The following is a 20,320-nucleotide window of genomic DNA, read 5'->3' on the forward strand; positions in this document are numbered from 1 at the left end:
AAATGGCAAAATCGTAGAGGAAGAAAAAAAAATAGCAAATATGTTAAATGATTACTTTTCACAAGTTTTTACAAAGGAAGATACTGACAACATGCCCCACATGTCATCCAGTTCCTATCCAGTTTTAAATAACTTTAGCATAACTGAGGCAGAAGTGTTAAAGGGACTAGGAGCTCTTAAAATAAACAAATCCCCTGGGCCGGATGAGATCCTCCCAGTAGTACTCAAAGAAATGAAAGAAGTAATTTACAAACCGCTAACCAAGATCATGCAGCAGTCTCTTGACACAGGGGTGGTACCGACAGACTGGAAAATTGCAAACGTAATACCGATCCACAAAAAGGGAAACAAAACTGAACCAGGTAACTACAGACCAGTAAGCCTGACTTCTATTATATGCAAACTTATGGAAACTATAATAAGATCCAAAATGGAAAATTACCTATATGGTAACAGGGTACTGGGAGACAGTCAACATGGTTTTAGGAAAGGGAGATCGTGCCTAACTAACTTGCTTGATTTTTTTGAGGATGCAACATCGATAATGGATAATTGCAAAGCATATGACATGGTTTATTTAGATTTCCAGAAAGCTTTTGACAAAGTCCCGCACAAAAGATTAATTCTCAAACTGAACGCAGTTGGGATTCAAGGAAACACATGTACATGGATTAGGGAGTGGTTAACATGTAGAAAACAGAAAGTACTGATTAGAGGAAAAACCTCAGAATGGAGTGTGGTAACCAGCGGTGTACCACAGGGATCAGTATTAGGTCCTCTGCTATTCCTAATCTACATTAATGATTTAGATTCTGGTATAGTAAGCAAACTTGTTAAATTTGCAGACGACACAAAAATAGGAGGAGTGGCAAACACTGTTGCAGCAGCAAAGGTCATTCAAAATGATCTAGACAAGATTCAGAACTGGGCAGACACATGGCAAATGACATTTAATAGAGAAAAGTGTAAGGTACTGCACGCAGGAAATAAAAATGTACATTATAAATATCATATGGGAGATATTGAAATTGGAGAAGGAATCTATGAAAAAGACCTAGGAGTTTTTGTTGACTCAGAAATGTCTTCATCTAGGCAATGTGGGGAAGCTATAAAAAAGGCTAACAAGATGCTCGGATACATTGTGAAAAGTGTTGAATTTAAATCAAGGGAAGTAATGTTAAAACTGTACAATGCACTTGTAAGACCTCATCTTGAATATTGTGTGCAGTTCTGGTCACCTCGCTATAAAAAAGATATTGCTGCTCTAGAAAGAGTGCAAAGAAGAGCGACCAGAATTATTCCGGGCTTAAAAGGCATGTCATATGCAGACAGGCTAAAAGAATTGAATCTGTTCAGTCTTGAACAAAGAAGACTACGTGGCGACCTAATTCAAGCATTCAAAATTCTAAAAGGTATTGACAGTGTCGACCCAAGGGACTTTTTCAGCCTGAAAAAAGAAACAAGGACCAGGGGTCACAAATGGAGTTTAGAAAAAGGGGCATTCAGAACAGAAAATAGGAGACACTTTTTTACACAGAGAATTGTGAGGGTCTGGAATCAACTCCCCAGTAATGTTGTTGAAGCTGACACCCTGGGATCCTTCAAGAAGCTGCTTGATGAGATTTTGGGATCAATAAGCTACTAACAACCAAACGAGCAAGATGGGCCGAATGGCCTCCTCTCGTTTGTAAACTTTCTTATGTTCTTATGTTCTTATGAGAGTATAGGGGAAAGCGGAGAGCAGGGAGAGGAGAGAGCAGGGAAGGGAGAGAAGAAGAGAAGAAAGCAGAGAGCAGGGAGAGGAGAGGAGCAAGTGGAGAGCAGGGAGAGGAGAGAGGAGAGGAGGGGAGGGAGGGAGCAGTACCTGGTGTCCCTGGTATGTGGATCAGCTTGCCCAGGTTTTCTGCCTTGCAGACCATCACCTTGATCCTCTGGGCCAGTGTCTGGTACTGCAGGAGGATGAAGAGCTGGCCCAGGGCCTTGGGGATTGAGATGGAGCTGAGGCTCTCCACATCCTGGGTGATTTGACTGAAAAGGTCGTCAGGAGACTACAAGGTGGGGTGAAGGTGAGCCTGTCTCGTGACCTACAAACTCTGACCCATCACAAACAGCACAAAAAACATTTCGCCTTCTGATCATCTGTTAACAAGTGGTTATTAACCCAATAGTAATATTATATCATGCTGACAAAGACAAAAGAGTCAAGAACAAAGCTAACCATAGCAGCAACACTAAAGACCTTACAAGGAACTACACAATAATCAAATTCATGTAATGTGTACTATCTTGCACATCTATAGTAGAGCAAATATTGACATTCCCATTTTTATTTGTTCATTTTTTATTGTTTTTTATTTCATTTTGGTTAGCTCAGATTTGACAACACAGCGAACTGGCCAACTGCCAGTATAATCACACTGCACATATACATGTGTGATAATCCACCTCCCAGAAACATCTAATCACTGCGTCTCCTACGCCTCTGATTTTCTGATCCTCATTATTTAAAAAACAAAACAAATACTGCTTACCCACATGTCTTTTTTGAACAAGTATCTGATACAAGCAATGTGAAGGTAACAGAGTGTGTAAAGGGATAGGGTGTGTAGACTTGGACAGGGTAGAGTGTGCGTACTGGGATGAAGTGTGATGTGGTGTGTGTACTGGGATTGAGTATGTGCACTGGGATGGGGTGTGGCGGGGTGTGTGTACTGGGACAGGGTGGGGTGTGATGGGATAAGGTGGGTTGTGTACTCTGATGGGGTGTGACCGGATGTGTGTATTGGGATGGGGAGTGACAGGATGTGTGTACTGGGGTGGGGTGTGATGGGGTGTGTGTACTGGGATGGTGTGTGTACTGAGATGGTGTTTGTACAATGGGATGGGGTGGGGTGTGTGTACTGGGATTGGGTGTGATGGGGTGTGTATTGGGTAGGGTGTGTGTATTGGGACGGGGGGTGTGAACTGGGATGGGCAGTGTGTACTGGAGCACGGTGTGTGTACCTTTTTGAGTTTGGTCTTGGTGGAGCTCAGCTCCCGACTGTAGCTGGCCGACCCCATCTCCCCCAGGCAGGAGGCTCTCAGGCTGGGAAGGTCCTTGGAAAAGACGGCCATGCGCAATGTGGAGCCTCGCAGCTCAAAACGGAAATCCGCTCTGAACTCGGGGTTCAGACTCCGGTGCATCACACAGATGTCTGCAGGGGCTCCAGACAGCAGGGCAGTAGACTCAGCCGCACATAGCAGCCCCCGGACACCCTGATCTTCCGCAGCACATTGGCCAGGCTGAGCACAGACACGGTCAGAGACCCATCACTGGGGGAGAAGAAGAGGATGAACTGGATTCTTGGGGGTACTTTGCCACTGACTTCTGAGATCTCTCCCGGGAGAGTGTGGGATTGCCTCACTCTTGAGGTCAGCAGCTTGGCTCCTGGGCTGTGCAGTTTGCTGTGCTCACTGGCTCCCGGGTTGTTCAGTTTGCTGTGTTCGCTGGCTCCTGGGCTGTTAGTTTGCTGTGCTCATTGTAGATAAAGGCACCTCCCATTACGGTGCAGCACCTCTCTAAGGCTCGCTTGGTTTTGGAGACCAGGTTAAGTTTGGGGATTGCCGGTAGGGATGCCCTGCCGTGGGAGCCTGGTTTGAAAGGGCTTTTCTCGTAAGACGACAGGTTGTTCTGTCTCTGCATCTGGTAGCTGGTTTTGTAATTGGCGTCAAGTTCAGAAGAGCTTCTCGGTCTGAATTTGTGTTCTGGAGACAGGTAAGTGCAGTTGCATAGGGGCTGGGCTGTGTATTCTAGTAAGTCCCCCTCCAGCTCCTGATACTGCTGTTTGATGGGCTGGTTGGGCTGATCTTGCGGGAGATGGAGGGGCCCAGGTTCAGCGCCACATGAGCCAAGGACAAGGCCTTGTCTTGGCAGGGCTGGGACATCTTTCGACATCAGCACAGGATGCAACCGAAGATCATGCAGAAATGCAGCACAGCCAGGCCCACCCCCAGGAGGGTCTGCAAGTGCACTGCAAGAAAATAAATGCATATCAGCCACACCGCAGCTCTCTGCTTCAACCCCCCTCACCTCACACAGCTGTATCTGACCAGAACATGTCACATGGACAAAAACAGGCATCTCAATCTATACATCATCCACAGCTCTCTGCTTCAGTTATCCCTCACTCACACAACTGTATCTGACCAGAGCATTTCACATGGACAAAAACAGCCAATTAAGAATAAAGTAATACGAGTGATACCGTGCTTTAGTCAGACTGGACTACTCTTTGTGTTGTTATTGTGAATATTTTGCATTGCAAGTTTTCCAGTGTTTGATGTATTTGGTCAATTCTTGTCAGAAGCGGCATTCAATCTCCTGGGGCCGGCTTTTCTAAATTTTAATCTGGATAAAAATTATCTGGATTTTGTAATCCTATATTTTGTGAATGAGATTATTTTTATCTGGACTGTTTTTTTTTTTTTTTTTTTTTTTAAATGCCACTGCTATATTACAGTTATGCAGATTACAAATAATCTAGATTAAGAAATCTGTTTTTTTGAAGTAGTTCTTAATAGTTTAGAGCCAATTTATTTTAAATAGGCCATTATTTATGATATAGCTTAATTTAAAAAAGAAATAAGGCTGTGATAACTATTAGTATTAATACACAGGTTTATTTATTTATTCTGTTTTATAAAAAATAAAATAACTAAAATGAGATGCACAATAGAATGCAAGAGATGATTGACTTGTCAGAATTACCTGCGTTTGGGACAGCTATGAGCATGCAACATAATTCTAGCCTGCATTGTTTTGTATATGTGACAAAGTGCCCACCCCTGTGTCTATTTTTCAGTTATATGTTGCGTGTGGTGTGTGAAATGTTGGTGTATAGGCATTGGTACACAGGATATAAACGGGTCTGTATTTCCCGTGTGTTTAAAAATGTATAATTGTATTTAGGCACGGGATTGTACATCACTTCACGTGCATTTAAAGTAGTTAATATGTGAGCACGAGGTTGCACATAATTAATTCACATACTGGGATTCAAGTGAATAATTAATTGGTAATTGAATCCCAGCACAACAGTATATATAGATGCACGTTTTACTCTCTCGGGGTTTGGGTGTTCGGTAAGTAGGGAACGGGAGAGAGAGAAGGCGAAACCAAAGTGTTATATATATATATCAATTGCTATTACAGGCTGGTGGGACCAGCATGATACTTGTTTATTTAAACTCACCGTTTGTTAAGTGTTAGTCCGTTTTTGTTTGTCTTTTTTGTTTTGGCGTAAAGTGCTGTGTCCTTCCTTTTTGTCTGTTTAAACTGTTTATTTGCAATAAACCGGCGCAAGCAAGCGCCTCATCATTTCACATCATCTGTCCTGTCTTTGTGTTCATTCCTTTCCTGGTTCTGACCTCACCCGTCTTTGTGACAGTATAATCTCGCTATCAATCACAGTGTACCAGCCACTGAAGGTGAGGATTTGAGAGCCGACCTGCCAGAGCCTCAGGCAGGACACCATGATGCCCCTTTACAGAACCACAACAGGATCGACCTGCTGGATGGGTAGTGAGGGATGCCATTGTAAAGAACTACTTCTGGAAGGATCTTCCATTGACGTTTCATATTAAGGATATGTAATTTTTCCCACACACGTTAATTTTTTGGTAAATAAATGGAAAAAAAAAACACATGTAAATAAATGGAACACAAAGCTGCTGTTCTTGATAAAAGCTGTACCGCTGTGGTGGGGTACACCTGCCCCTTGTGTATTTGGTGTTATATATACAATGCCTAGAGTAAGTAGTCACCCCCCTTGGACGTTTTCACAGTTTGTTGTGTTACAACCTGAAATTTTGATGCATTTAATGGGATTTTTTTCCTTTGATTTACACGACTTACTCAACACTTTGAAGAGATAAGATAATTTTTATTGTAAAACAAAAGTTAATGAAAAATAAAAATAAAACCTGAAATGTCTTGGTTAGATAAGTATTCACCCCCCCTGAGTCAATACTTGGTAGAACCACCTTTGGCGGCAATTACAGCTGCAAGTCTTTTGGGGGTAAGTCTCTACCAGGTTTGTACATCTGGATCGTGCAATGTTCGCCCATTCTTCTTGGCAAAATTGTTCAAGCTCTGTCTAGTTGGATGGGGATCGTTGGTGGACAGCAATCTTCAAGTCTTGCCACAGATCCCCATAGCATGATGCTGCCCCAGTCCCTGCCAATGAGAAACATACCCAGAACATGACTCTGCCACCACCATGCTTCATAGTAGGGATGGTGTTACCTAGGTGATGTGCTGTGTTGGGTTTGCGCCAGACATAACGCTTTGCACTTAGGCCAAATAGTTTTCATCAGACCATCTTTTCAGAGTCTCCCACATGCCTTTTTGCAAATTCCAAGCAGGATTTTAGATGGACTTTTTTCCGAAATGGCTTCCTTTTTACCACCCCTCCATACAGGCCAGATTTGTGTACCTCAGCTATTGTTGACACATGGACAGTTTCTCCCATCTCACCCATGGAACGCTGTAGGTCTTTCACAGTTATCATTGGCCTCGTGGTGGCTTCTCTGACCAATGCCCTTCCACCCGGCTGCTCAGTTTGGGAGGACGGCCTGCTCTAAGCAGATTCTGGGTGGTGCCGTATACCTTCCACTTCTTAATGATCGACTTGACTGTGCTCCAAGGGATATTCAATGCCTTTGAAATCTTTTTATACACCTCCCCCGATTTGTGCTTTTCCACAACTTTATCCCGGAGTTGTTTTGAAAGCTCCTTAGTCTTCATGGTAGTATTTTTGCTTTGAATGCACTACCCAAAGGCACACACCTTTCTAATTTTGCCTTCATTACTCACTATTAATGTTATGGTTTAAGAGCTTCATTTCAGCTCTGTGCTCCAACCAGCAAGTTTATTTTCAGCAGATTACAATATCAGTTTCTGCTGAGTCACTAAGCACGGCAAGGCAATATCGGTAAGTTTAAAAATGTTATGGTATACTGTTTGGAAATGTTTTTGTGCTTGTGTGCTCATGTTGTCTTGCTGCTAGAACCTATCTAGGCGTTCAGGAACTCCCACCCTGTCGCTTCACTCCTCCTATGGGGCCTAGTATAAATGCTTATGTCTTCCGCTTTTGCTTCAGTCTACTGAGCCTAGCAAGCAGCTGTAGACTCCATACTGCAGTGTGTAATAAAGACCGATCTGCTTGAATAAAACCAAAGACAATCTCTGAGTTTTATTCCTTCAAAAATATTCTTAACATTTTTGACATGCGTTTGAATTTTAATGACACATGTTTAAAGTACATTTTTGTAGCAAATGTACTCTACTGACAAAAACAGCATAAGTGAACTCCCTTTTAATCAGCTTCTAGCACATTCTTGTTTTATGTGTTATCTTTGCTGTGACTTTTTTTTTTATAAGTCATGAGAAATGGGGATTCACTTAAAAGAACTGAAAAAACTGCATACAGATCGGGGTGGCGATCTGAAAAATGTTTCAATAATTGGTGGGGTTTCCTCCCTTGTTTTTCACTTCTTTAAAACACTTTCGACATTTTGGCTGTCCGTCTTCAACCAGATTGCCGTTGTCATAGTTCCACACCAAGCAGAAAATCGCCATTACAGCTGCAGTCATTTCATCATTTTCCCAGAATGCACAGGGTAGTTGGACATTCCGCTCAGTGGAAATGACTCAGCTTATTTCATATTGTTTTAAAGTTTTATTTTAAAACTTTTATTTTAAAACGTAAAAAAAAACATTGGAATTGAAAAACAGCGATACATAGATATTTTTATACCCAGAGAATGGTAATGGTATGATTTTGGTATCGCGATATACCACGGAACACTAATTATACTGTTAGTTGGGTTAAAGATTATTTTTGAAAACAGCCTATTAGGTGATGGTGACATACGCATGTCTCACGTCTATGAATATTCTAATAGATAGCATGGCGCTAAAGGATTACGCCTGTCAGACAACATTTGATATTTTGCCTCTCAAAATCTGTTTTTTCCTCTGGCCACATACCTGGGTCGTTTGGGTTACTCGTAATATTTTGGAAATGGACTGTTGCCAATTTATCTTCTTTTCCCCGTGGCGAGTGCCAGATTCTCAGTCAGATTTCAAGAGATAAAGCTGTGCCTTTGTCCAGGCTGTTAGACCTGCTGCTAAATTCTCCTTGTAAAGACATAATTTTTGGCTTGATTTGCAGGAGTTAAATACTAAGAAGCTGCTCATTTGTCAGTTCTGATTCTTTTTTTCTCTTTTTTATTTTGAGAGCTAGATTTATGGTGATATATTTATGAAAAGCCATTAACCTCCAATAATTACTAACCTTTTGTGCACTGCGTACGTTGTGACCCGGTCTGTCACATGCACACTGCAGCAAACCTGTTCTGCATACGTGAGGTCTGTCACGAGTACACTGCAGCAAATCTGTTCTGCATACATGAGGTCTGTCACGCTCTGTCACAAAGATGGCCGGATATGTGGCTTCAGACCAGAGCCAGGAAATGAACAACAAGAGAGAAGAAGTTTGGTGGAGCTGAGCGAATGGCTTCGCTCAGCATTTAATGAGTGAACAGAACAGACAGAGAATAAACGGTTGTAACATACAAAAATACAGGACATGGCTAATCGTCGCCAAAATAAAAAAGACAAACAAAATGGACTATACAGACGAAACACGGTGAGCAGATATTTTACTTATTACTTATCACAATTATTACTATTACCTCCGTCTCCAATCCCGTTTTCCACTCACCGAACACACAACCACGAGTATGTGAAAACATGCTGCTTTTATGCAGCTGTACCGAGACTCGACTGCTAATCAATCATTCAATTGGAGTCGCGATACAACTGCACGTGAATTAATAAAGTGCAATTCCCCGTGCTCACATATTATTACTTTTTACAAAGTAATAATAATAATATACATTTTAAACATTTTAAACACTTGTGTTACACAGACCCGTTCATATCCTGTGTACCGAAGACTACACACCAACAATAAAACACAACACACAACACATAACACAAAATATACACAGGGGCGGGCACTTTGCCACATGCCCACACTGCAGCAAACCTGTTCTGCATACATGAGGTCTGTCACGAGTAAACTGCATCAAACCTGTTCTGCTCAAACTATTTATCACCATTCAACCCAAATTATTATTTTTTTAAGTTTAGGGTAAGATTTTAATGCGGACAAAATCATAAAATAGTTAAATATTGTCAGAACTTCAAAGAACTGCATTGTTTTGACAATACTACATGATTTGCTTTTTTTAAGTCCCGAGCCTGGACCCCCTGGCAGTGTCACTGGTTGACATCACCTGCTTTACAAAATCATACCAGAGGAATCTCTGGGAATTCCTTCAACTGCAGTCAATTCAACATCACAATAGTCACCGTAACAGTACTGTTTTCATCAGTGTTTCCTTATTTTAATGAAAATGCTGTTACTGCATCTAATTTATGTTTGTTTAGCCACTTAAGTTGCCTAGGAACCTGAATTGTTATCCATGTTTATAAAGGGGTGGCATATCTCAGTTAATCCCTACCTGTTGATAACATGAAGCACCTAGTGTTAGGTAGCACGTTGCTTATCTGTTCAATAGATTAATTGACTGAGGCACAGCTCCCCGGGAATGGTCATTGATGTTTAAATTGGCTGACAGTTCTCACATTGTTTATGACAAATTTGATTAAAACTATACCAAGGTTATTATTTTTAAATAATGGCAATGCAGCCCTTGAGGATACTTTGGTTCATACTTTCAAATATTTCCTTTATTAATTAACTCTTAAACCACCACGACAGTCATTTTGACAGTTTGAGGTTTTCAAATTTAAATTACTTGTGTAATTTGTACAATTAGGCGTGTTTTGTACAAAGAATGAACCAGGGAAAAATATCAGTAGGAGAGATTTCATCCAGCTATCCAGATTTCAAGCTAGCCACGGGGCTTTGGCGAAACATTTCAATCAGAAAAATGCGAAGCTGCAGGCTGCAGCAGCTCAACCTGGATTCTGTGCTGCACCGAGTGACACACGCAAGAGAAAACATGTTACTTTAGTTTTAAATTAAAAAATAATTTAGTTTTTACAGTTTTGTATGTACATATACCTATTTACACACTATTTTTTTTTAATGTTAATTTTATTATAGTTTTTCATTTTTTGAAGTAATGCTTTACATGTGGCAAGTTAGAAAATAAACCATTTTGTATTTAATTATTCATTTAATACAGCATTTCTGCTGTGTATAACTGCAGCGGTTATATTGTTAATTCACTCTTTTTTTAAGGAGTTAAATTCACTTGGATTTTTAAATTATAAAATGAGAAACAAGCACCTTGAGAGATGAAGAGAACTTTGACTGTATTACTTGAGATGAAGAGAACTTCAATTACTTGTGAGAGATGAGAACTTTGATTATATTACTTATTACTTGAGAGAGATGAAGAGAGCTTTGATTACTTGAGAGAGATGAAGAGAACTTCTAATATATTACCTGAGAGAGATGAAGAGAACTTCAAATGCATTACATTACTTGAGAGATGAAGAGAACTTTGATTACCTGAAAGAGATGAAGAGAACTTTGATTACTTGAGAGAGATGAAGAAACCTGGACAGGTCACTCTTTAAAAAATACGAATTAAAGACTGGAGTAACCGCTTTGAAAATAAGGCCCTTTGAGATTTCTTAGTACTAACAGAACAAGCTGAACGTTTTGTATACTTAAGTTTCATAAGTTGTATCTTTAATTGGGAGAAACTATGAATGTTAGGAGCACTAATATGTATTCTGAATAGACTCCTCCTTATGGCTGAACAGACATTTGAAACCCAGTTTACAGTACAGCGTGAGAGTAAAGCTACTTGTCGAGTGATGCATAGCTTTAATATCTTTGATCTAAGGCACTATTAAAACAAATATGTAATACTAATACAAATGAAATGTTACAATACAAAAACAGAACACTGTTGCCTATAGGAGTGGGGGTACATGATAATGAGAGGAGGGCCAGCATAGGGTTAGTCCTAGAGAGCAGTCATCTCTAATCCAATAGTGCAGCTCATGTGCACTCACATGGATTGTCAAGGCAATGTTGTCACTGTTATGCTGTGTTATCTCAGAGAATGCTAATTGGACTTGGATGTCTGCGTGTTCAGAGCATACCCACGCACAATTCTGAATCGACACAAAAACACAAAGGAATGGACAGCCACAGTGTTTCATATTGGAATTCATTACAAAAATTAGTCATCGCCATTTTCAGATACAGTATACAGTTAATATTAAATAGCGCACTGCTGTTTGCCCAGGATGTAGTAATAAGAATAAATGTACACCCAACTGTACTTAAGGTTATAATTCAACTGAGGGTTTCAAGAGACCTGATAAACCACAGGAGTAAAGCATGAGTCTGTGAAGGCAGGAAGTCTGTTTTCCTCCTCACCACTTGTGTGTGTGTGTTTGTATATATATAAATACACACACACACACACACACACACACACACAGCCTATAGAAAGTTTACAACCCCTTTCAAAATTTTCACCTTTTGTTGCCTTATAGCCTGGAATTAAAATGCATTAAAATAGATTTTTTTTTTTTTTTTTTAATTTATCTACATGTCCTACCCCACAATTTCCAAGTGAAAAAATATTCTAGAAATTTGTAGAAAATTAATTAAAAATAAAAACTGAAATAGCCTGGTTGAATAAGTGTCCACCCCCCTTGTAATAGCAATCCTAATTAGCCCAGGTGTAACCAGTCACCTTCAAAATCACACACAAAGTTAAGTGGTCTATATCTGTGTTAAACTGTAGTGATTCACATGATTTCAAGATAAATTCAGTAGTACATGTAGGTTCCCTCTGCTGGGTAGGGCATTTCAAAGCCAAGACTCAACCATGAACACCAAGGCGCTTTCAAAAGAACTCTGGGACAAAGTTGTTGAAAGGCAGAGATCAGGGGATGGGTATAAAAAAATATCAAAGGCCTGGAATACCCCTTGGAGCACAGTCAAGACAATTATTAAGATGTGGAAGGTGTATGGCACTACCAAGACCCGGTCTAGATCAGGCCATTCCTCCAAACTGGATGACCAAGCAAGAAGGAGACTTATCAGAGAGGCTACCAAGAGGCCAATGGCAACTTTACAAGATATACAGGCTTTTATGGCCAAGACTGGATAAAGTGTGCATGTGACAACAATATCCCAAGCACTCCACAAATCTGGCCTGTATGGTAGGGTGGCGAGAAGGAAGCCATTACTCAAGAAAGCCCACCTTGAATCCGTTTGAATATGCAAAAAAAAAAAAAAAAAAAACACTCAGGAGATTCTGTAGCCATGTGGCAAAAAGTTTTGTGGTCTGACGAAACTAAAATTGAATTTTTGGCCTATATACAAAGCGTTATGTTTAGCGCAAACCCAACAGCGCATCACCCAAAGAACACCATCCCTACTGTGAAGCATGGTGGTGGCAGAGTCATGTTCTGGGTATGTTTCTCACCGGCAGGGACTGGGGCACTTGTCAGGATAGAAGGGAAAATGAATGGAGCAAAGTACAGAGAAGTCCTTGAGGAAAACATGCTGCCCTCTGCCAGAAAGCTGAAACTGGGACAGAAGTTAATCTTTCAGCATGAAAACGACCCAAAGCAGACAGCCAAAGCTACACTGGAGTGGCTAAGGAACAAAAAGGTAAATGTCCTTGAGTGGCCCAGTCAGAGCCCTGACCTAAATCAAGGCAAACCCTGACAATCCAATTGAAAATTTGTGGCATGACTAGAAGGTTGCTGTCCATCAACGCTGCCCAAGGAACTCGACAGAGCTTGAACAGTTTTGTAAAGAAGAATGGTCAAATATACCCAAATCTAGGTGTGCAAAGTTGGTAGAGACCTATCCCAACAAACTCACAGCTGTAATTGATGCCAAAGGTGCTTCCACCAAGTATTAACACAGAGGGGTGGAGACTTATCCAACTATGATCTTTCAGTTTTGTATTTTTAATATATAATTTTTTTCTCAATAAAATTTTTTTCCCCTTAACAGTGTGGATTATGGTGTGTAGATAAGTGGGAAAAAATCCTCATTTAAATGCATGAAACTCTGAGGCACTGTGGCAAAGTGGCTAGTGGAGGGGAACAGGTATAACGGTGATGCGATGCAGGAGTGACAGGCAGACAACAGTTTCCAGTGACAAGGTGCTTTTATTTATAATCCAGGTCTGGTGACCGTTAAATAATAAATCCCCGGCTATACACAACAATGTGTAAAGCACGGGGATAACAATAACAGGGCACAGTCCCGAACAAAAACGAACACACGGTCACCAGTCCTGGGTGAGTGCAGACGTGCTTGTGGTGGGTGAAGACACTGTATTTCGTGACGGTTCCGTGCAGTGGTGATCCGGATTGTGCTGACCCTGGTCGACAGCTCCGGACCGGTGAGTTAACTGTCTGGTGGTGCAAAACGCAGACAATTACAAACAAACACAACAAAACACAACACGCAGTTCTCTTTACAACGGGAGCTCCTCTCTCGCTCCTTCTTTCTCCAAGTGTTAACCCAAACGAAGGAAAAGACCAGCGTTACCCTGGCCCCTATATGTAATCCCGCATGATATCAAGATAAACGGTTGCAGCTGCCTTATTACTTGCAGCTGCCTCTCGTTTATCTCTCAAATCAATACAGTCTTACAACAGAGTTGCGCTTCCCTCCAGGCTGACCCACTTCCCTGACCCGGAAACGAACTGTCAGGCCAGCCCTTCCAGATGCTTCTCCTCCCGTTCTTTAGCGCCCTCACAGGTTGGGAGGAAGATTCATCACCAGAACTCATCTTTCCGTCACATATCCCACCGCTCAGAGTGGAGCCGAAGGAACACTCGGCTAAATCTACCTTCCCCATTACTCCCCCCTCCCGGGAAAAATAATCCGCATTTTGGTGGTCTTTCCCCGCACGGTGTACCATGTGGTACATGAAGGGCTGCAATGCCAGATACCACCGAGTTATCCGGGCATTGCTGTCCTTCATTGTGCTTAACCACTTGAGTGGGGCGTGGTCTGTGACCAGATCGAATGAGTGTCCCAGCAGGTAGTATCGTAAAGAGTGAGTAGCCCATTTAATGGCCAAACACTCTTTTTCGACTACGGAGTAGTTGCGTTCCCGAGGTAACATTTTTTTACTGAGGTATAATATCGGGTGCTCTACTCCAGCTACTTTTTGGGACAAGACTGCACCCAAACCTACATTCGATGCGTCGGTGTGGAGGATGAATCTCTTGGTGAAATCTGGAGTAATAAGAGTGGGGGCCTGGCAAAGTGTACGCTTAATAGTATCAAACGCTCCCTGACACTCAGCTGACCATTTAATTAAATTTGGAGCACTCTTTTTGGTGAGGTCGACTAACGGGTTAACCACTGTGGCGTACTCGGGGATGAAGCGGCGGTAATAACCGGCTAAGCCCAGTAGTGACCTCACCTGAGTCTTGGTTTTGGGGATCGCTGCATCAACCAAAGCCTGGATTTTGGTGACTACAGGTCTCACCCTTCCATTCCCCATTAAAAATCCCAAATATTGAGTCTCTGTTTTGGCAAACGCACATTTCCTCAAGTTAGCTGTCAGCCGGGCTGCCCTTAGAGACTGAAGAACGGCTGCAACCCTAGCCAAATGCTCTCGCCAGGTGGAGCTGTATATCACCACGTCATCAATATACGCTGCTGCATATTCATGATGTGGGCGTAAAACCTGGTCCATCAGTCTCTGAAAGGCAGCGGGCGCACCATGTAGCCCAAACGGCATGGTTTTAAAGTGGAACAGCCCTTCTGGTGTTGAAAATGCGGTTTTCTCTCTGGAGCTGCGGGTTAAAGGGATTTGCCAGTATCCCTTCGTCAGGTCCAGAGTGGAAATAAACCTCGCTTTTCCCAGTCTGTCTAAAAGTTCGTCGACCCGAGGCATGGGATATGCATCGAACTTAGCAATAGCGTTCACCTTTCTGAAATCCACACAGAAGCGGTTGGTGCCGTCTTTCTTAGCCACTATGACGATCGGACTGCACCACTCGCTCCTGGAAGGCTCAATCACCCCAAGCTCGAGCATATCCCATACCTCTTTGCGAACGCCACTTCGTCGACTTTCTGGGATCCGGTACGGTCTCTCTCGCACTGTGACACCTGGTGGAGAGATAATGTCATATTCAACTAAGTTTGTTCTGCCGGGCACGTCAGAAAAAACATCGCTGAACTCCTCAATAAGCTTACGCAGCTCTCTTTGCTGATCCGGAACCAATTGTTCCCCCATAGAAATCGCTCTTGTGCTCGGGGTCTCTGGACAGGGACCTAAATCATCCTCCATATTGCCTGGGGCTATAAATAAGACCTCCCTTGCCTGCCAGGGCTTTAATAAATTGACATGATAAATTTCACGTTCATTTCGGCGATCGGGCTGTCTAATTTCATAATTTACTTTCCCTATAGCCCGAATCACCTCATACGGCCCCTGCCATTTAGCACACAGTTTCGATTCAGATGAGGGAAGTAGCAGCATTACCTTGTCCCCTGGTCGAAAGGTTCGAATCCGTGCATTTTTGTTGTAATGCTGCTGTTGTCGGTGCTGAGCCGATCTGAGGTTGTCTTGGGCCAAACGACCGACCAAATCCAGCCGATCTCGTAGTAGGAGCACATACTTCACTACATTTTTAGACGAGCCTTTGTGCTCCTCCCACCCCTCCCTCAGCAGGTCGAGAATGCCGCGAGGCTGCCGGCCGTACAGGAGCTCAAAGGGGGAGAACCCCGTTGAACTCTGCGGCACTTCTCTCACCGCAAAAAGGAGGTAGGGAAGAAGCGATGCCCAATGTTTCTGCTCCTGTGTTACAAATCGCCTCAGCATCGACTTTAAGGTCTGATTAAAACGTTCAACCAAACCGTCCGATTGTGGATGATAAACGGACGTCCTGATGGGACGTATTTTTAATATTTTGTACACCTGCTGTAACGTATTGGACAAAAAATTGGTTCCGTGATCCGTCAAAATCTCCTTGGGGATCCCTACTCTAGCCATAATCTGCGCTAACTCGGTGGCTATTGCAGCTGCACTAGTGGACCTCAATGGAACTGCCTCTGGGTATCGCGTTGCATAATCCACCACTACTAATATATGCGTATACCCAGAGTCAGAAGGTAGCAACGGGCCCATTATGTCCATTGCAATGCGCTCGAACGGAGTGGAAATAATCGGCAGTGGGACCAAAGGAGCGGGGCGCACTCGACCTGGCGCTACTCGCTGGCAGTCTGGGCATGTGGCTACATATTTCGACACATCAGTATGAAGACCGAGCCAATAGAATCGAGCCAATATTCGCTCCCTCGTCTTCTCGGCTCCGAGGTGCCCCGCAAAAGGGATATCATGCGCCAGCCTCATGACCTCGGTCCGACAAGACGGGGGAACCAATAATTGTGTTACAGGCTGTCCTGTGCCCGCGGCTAGGTTTACCCTATATAGTAATTGCCCCTTTATACTGAAATGTGGATATACTAGCGGCCCAGCGCCATCAACATCCTTACCTTCAATGGACCGGACCTGCCCCCAAGCGTGCACCAGTGACGGGTCGTTCTTTTGGCCCCACACTAGGTCCGCGCTTGAGTACCACGGGTCCGGTATATTGAGAGGGGCTGGAATAACCTCTGCCCTAGTCGGCCCAGTAACCTCGCTCTCTCGGTCGCACTGCGTTCCCACTCCCTTCGACTGGCGTTTGTTACCATTACAGCACTCTCCCACCAGACCCCAGCCTTGTCTCAAAGACGCTCCCTCCCATTTCGCGGTCCGTCTCTCCTTATTTGTTTTTCTAGGACGGAACAGAGGGGAAAACATTTCAGGATGAAAAGGAAACACATCACCAATCCGTTCCTTTTTCCCTTTTTCTGCCACGTTTACGTGTGTGGCTGAGACTGCCATTATTTGCACCAATTCTTTGAATTTTGGCCAGTCTCGGCCCAGAATAACTGGGTGCGGCAACCTTTCCGCCACCCCGACTACAAGGTGACGTTTTATCGGTCCTACCGATAAATATACTTTTAGGGTGGGGTATGCCGCCGTGTCTCCATGGATACAGGAGATGGCCACCTGACCTTGTGGCCGCCACGACATACCGCCCAAGAGAGCTGTCCTGATCAAGGTTTGCTCACACCCTGTGTCCACTAACGCGTGGGTTTTCACATTCCCTAAAACCACGTCAATCAGACAGGGCCCCTCCCAACCGTTTTCCCCCTGCTTACCCGTTCCAGGTGTCCAGTTGCATGCAGCCACGTCACACTCCATAGCAGCGGGGCATGACCTGGCCCTATGTCCTGGCTGGTTACACCTAAAACAGAGTGGAGGGACAGAGGGGGCATAGGTTAAATATCTGTCCCGCTGCTGGTAGGGCAACGGGGCAGGGGCAACACCTCTACCCCAGCTGGGGGCCATCCTCGGTCTCCATGGGGGGGAGGCAAGGGGGCCCAACGGGGTCGGCGGTCTGGGAGGTCTGGGTGCCGGGACCGAGGGTGATGGTGGTGGTGTTGGAGGAGAGGGAGGGAGAGGTTGGTTCCTGAGCAGGGCAGGGGCTGACAGGATCCCGACCCGGGCTGACGTCAAAGAGTCCTCAAAATCTTCGGCCAATTTGACCGCCTCCTCCAGGGTGTCAGGGTTGTGGCGCCGTACCCACGCCTGAGTTTCGGCGCCGACCACATGGCAGAATTGTTCCACCACAATGGCTTCCCCCATTTGTTGAGCGGTCTTCTTCTCTGGGGTCAGCCAATGGACCATGTGGTCGCACAACCGCTGTGCCACCACCCTGGGGCGTGTCTCCGGGGCTCTCCGGTACTCGCGGAACCGCGTCCGGTGGGTCTCCGCGGTGATGTTGAGACGACGGAGGATAGCCTGCTTGACTAGGTCATAGTCAGTGGCGTACTGGTCGCTCAGGGCTTGGTAAGCTGCCTGCGCTTCCCCGATCAGGCAAGGTCCTAGCTGGCTTGCCCAGAACTCCCGAGGCCATCCCGCCGCGGTTGCCAGCCGCTCGAACGCCACCAAAAATGCCTCCGGATCATCCTCCGCCGTCATTTTCATGGCCCGTGCCTTCGGGGCCGACATCAATGATGTTCCGGTAGGGGTCGCTCCTGCAGCAACGATCAGCCCTACCCGTTCAATGAGCGCCGTATAGCGCTCCTCCCTCCGTCTCTCCTCTGCATCCCGTCTGGTCTCCAGTGCCTGCAGCAACTCCGCCAGCGCGTTGCGGTCCATCCCGTGTTCTGACACCACGTGTGGCAAAGTGGCTAGTGGAGGGGAACAGGTATAACGGTGATGCGATGCAGGAGTGACAGGCAGACAACAGTTTCCAGTGACAAGGTGCTTTTATTTATAATCCAGGTCTGGTGACCGTTAAATAATAAATCCCCGGCTATACACAACAATGTGTAAAGCACGGGGATAGCAATAATACAGACACAGTCCCGAACAAAAACGAACACACGGTCACCAGTCCTGGGTGAGTGCAGACGTGCTTGTGGTGGGTGAAGACACTGTATTTCGTGACGGTTCCGTGCAGTGGTGATCCGGATTGTGCTGACCCTGGTCGACAGCTCCGGACCGGTGAGTTAACTGTCTGGTGGTGCAAAACGCAGACAATTACAAACAAACACAACAAAACACAACACGCAGTTCTCTTTACAACGGGAGCTCCTCTCTCGCTCCTTCTCTCTCCAAGCGTTAACCCAAACGAAGGAAAAGACCAGCGTTACCCTGGCCCCTATATGTAATCCCGCATGATATCTAGGTAAACGGTTGCAGCTGCCTTATTACTTGCAGCTGCCTCTCGTTTATCTCTCAAATCAATACAGTCTTACAACAGAGTCGCGCTTCCCTCCAGGCTGACCCACTTCCCTGACCCGGAAACGAACTGTCAGGCCAGCCCTTCCAGATGCTTCTCCTCCTGTTCTTTAGCGCCCTCACAGGTTGGGAGGAAGATTCATCACCAGAACTCATCTTTCCGTCACAGGCACTGACACAACAAAATGTGAAAAGGCGGTGTAGACTTTCTATAGGCACTGTGTGTTTATATATATATATATATATATATATATATATATATATATACACTTCTTCTAAACGACAGAGATGGTGGTAAATGTCTGCAAATCTAACACATTATCTAAACTTACTTTATGTTGTTTAGATCCAAATGTCAAAATGCCGGTCTCGCACCCAAAAAAAACCTTACACCCGTTTTGTGGTCTTTTGGAAAACGTTTTTGGGATGGGGGAACAACAAACAAAAGACCAGGCCCGTTTTTGTGAGGGTTTCTGGTCCTAAACTAAACACTTATTTTTTCTCTCTCCAAACTAAGCAGGGGCAGGCTAATTCTACTTACCCTGAAAACAAAGTCGCCGTTCACTTTAAAGTTCTCTGTTACCTCACCGTGTCTTCTCCTGATCTCTCCTCTCTCTTTTCCCAGACCCTCAGCCTTATCAGCTTTACCAGTTTTAACTCCTAGGCAATCAGGTAATTACACAATTAAGGTCAATTGCTAATCCCTGTTGACCTCAGTATGTTCCCCAGGGTCTTAAATCCTTCATATAACGTTTCTAACATAATACCTTTTTTCCTCTTTTAACAAAACATAACACAGACCCAAATCTGTAGTTTAACATACAACATCACACTGTGGGAACCAATTTGCATTAATTTATTTAACTACAATTTTGCTTTTAAACCCATTAGTTTATTTCCCAGTTTGTTTACTAGCCAGTTGGTTTATGTTGTCTTCACATTTTATTATTTTAGTTTCCTTTGAACCCATCCGTACCACCTTTCCGCAGATGGAGTGTGCATTCCTTACAGCCATGGCCTCACAGCTGACCAAGATTGTTCTGGAATGTACACATATCTTTCCCCTCTGCATGATCGGGCATAACAATTTTCGATTGTCAACGGGAAAAAGTCAGAGTTGCCATGCTCTTTACCTTTCCAATGCTGTATGTCAAAGCAGTATGGTTGCAGTGCCAAAAACCAACATGCTACTCTTGCATTATTATCCCTCTGTCTATGCATCCATTTTAAAGGTGCATGGTCCGTTACCAAGACAAATTTTCTACCCCAAAGATAATAACGTAGGGTTTCTATGGCCCACTTTACCGCCAGGCACTCTTTTTCTACGACTGCATAATTTCATTCTCTAGGGAGAAGTTTCCGGCTCAAGTATAACACTGGATGTTCCTCCCCTTTTACCTCCTGTGACAACACTACGCCTAGACCCACCTCTGAAGCATCA

This window comes from Polyodon spathula, chromosome 24, assembly GCF_017654505.1.
Source record: "Polyodon spathula isolate WHYD16114869_AA chromosome 24, ASM1765450v1, whole genome shotgun sequence".
Classification (NCBI taxonomy): domain Eukaryota; kingdom Metazoa; phylum Chordata; class Actinopteri; order Acipenseriformes; family Polyodontidae; genus Polyodon; species Polyodon spathula.